This window comes from Nothoprocta perdicaria, unplaced genomic scaffold (assembly GCF_003342845.1).
Source record: "Nothoprocta perdicaria isolate Ctin4 unplaced genomic scaffold, notPer1 scaffold_139, whole genome shotgun sequence".
Lineage (NCBI taxonomy): Eukaryota > Metazoa > Chordata > Aves > Tinamiformes > Tinamidae > Nothoprocta > Nothoprocta perdicaria.
The window spans coordinates 336,771-338,954 of record NW_020454527.1 but is presented as its reverse complement, the minus strand read 5'-3'; positions in this window follow the sequence as shown (position 1 = coordinate 338,954).

The following is a 2,184-nucleotide window of genomic DNA, read 5'->3' as shown; positions in this document are numbered from 1 at the left end:
CTTCTGCTATTAACTCCTGGTGAAGCCTGCATTTCTGATCATTCCTGACCATTACCAATACCAACCCATGAAAGTATAATTCTTGACAGTATTTTTTTTAATGAATGAAAATGTGACAACAGAAGATTTGTAAAGGCTGCATTTTTATATTAGAAAGCATGATACATATGCAATCCTTAAACTTTGTTGCATTTTCTGTATTTTTTTGATCGCTTCTATATACCTGTTGCACAATTTCTGCACTAATAGCACTATTTTATAAGGCTATCAAAGATCTCACTGAAAGAAAAACAGGAAATTTGGGGGCAAATAAGACCAAGCATAAATTTGCTTGTATTAAAGAAGGTGTTCCCAAAAGGAAGATGCATCCATCTGAAGGCTGATGACCAAATTGCAAAGTGAAATGATCAGATTCAGGAAGTTACAGCAAGTCTAAATTTCCAGAGGAACCCGCCACATAGTCTTTATCCAAGGCAACTTTTTTCCATTCACATCTGTCCTTTGGAAGCTGCTGCTTCTCATCACTTCAAGCTTTGAGAGCTGCACTATAATGTAGTAGACTTGTAAAAGCTGACAAGATAAACAAGCATAGAGCATGTATACAGCCTACTTACTAAATCCGCTGTACAGTCTTCCAMAGAAAAATGATTTCCGTCCTACCAATGCAGTCATTTGAATATCTCTTGGATGATACCCCATGGAGAAACAGCCCAGTTAGCAGAGAAAGAGAATATTGGACAGGCTCTCTCCATCCTCCAGTTTCTACATAGTCACACATGAAACAATGAGCACATAACTGCTAAAATTCAGACACTGGAGCTGTGGTACAGTATCATGCATAGCAGAAGTAATAGAACTCTGGTATTCAAGCACCACAAAGAAACTAGTCTAAGAAGCACAAACCAGCCTTAGAGCAACTATGCAAACCTCTAATATGGCTCTGGACAGGTTCTCCATGATATGGCTTTTTGGTTTTATCAAGAAGGTAGCTGCAAAGCATGATAAAGTGCTGATTTAGTGAAGGTTCRGTAAAACAACTGTGCCGCTCTTCCCCATACGGTGAATGACTTCTCTTTGTTCCTATTCCTGTATGTTGTAAATAAATTGCCTACATACTTGAGTGGAGAAGGGTAGAGGAGGCTAAGTCAAAAAATGTCCTTTACATKTAAAGTTGATTATATGGAGGCTAATATATCTGGATTTTATTCACAGGTCTGGCCACCTATCTCTCTGGAGAGCTGCAGTCAAGGTTGAAAAAAAGAATTCAATCCCTAAAAATAAAGGCATTCCTTAAAGATTTGGTTCATCTCTGTGCAGAGGATTATACATTGACTATTTTACTTGCATCCAGTCCTAATGGCTTAGTAAATCCCTGCACCTACAATAACTGCTTGCAAAGGAATGTGCATCAGGTTGGAAAGGGATATCTCAGAGGGAATTTACCCTCACACAGTTGCCTCTAACATTTCATAAACAGTAAAGYTTATGAAGTGAATTGCAATTGTTTTGTCCTGTAAGGGGTCTAGAATATGAAAATTAATTTTTAGAGAAAAAAGTTACTCCTCCTCATATTGTTTAAGAATCAAAGCAAACCATCATTAAATTCTGATTTTCATGACATTTTCTGAGCCTATAGAGTTTAGTAGAAACTCAGGAATACATTTAGATGTATTTTATATTCAATTTTTGTTATCATTTCCAATAAAACTCTGTTACACTGATGGAAAAAATATGCTYTCTTCCTCTTATCAGAAAAAAACAATACCAAATATTGTGCAGTAAATGAAGTGCTCTCTAGTGCATCCACATAATGTTCCTCTTCTGAACATCATACACACTCAAATAAATTACAGCTTAAGGGCAGTAGCCCACCTTATGCTGAAGAAACTTTGTGAGAATTTGTTATTGCATTTCTTCTTTTGCTGCCTTTACCTTTGTAGATCAAAAAGTGGACTCCTCTTGCAGCCAGTATCATGTCACGCTGTGCCAAGCAAAGAGAGTCACTTGGCAAATGGAACCCAGGCTGAGTTTTAGACTTGGGGTCAGAACTAGTCACCTTCCATTTAAAACTTTTTAATAACCCTTTCCTCATCCATTGCAAGTTTAGTTGGAAATAGGTCCAAATTTCCAGTTCTTCACCATGGCTTAGCAAGGAACAGCCTGAAAGGTAGTCTCTACCAGGGC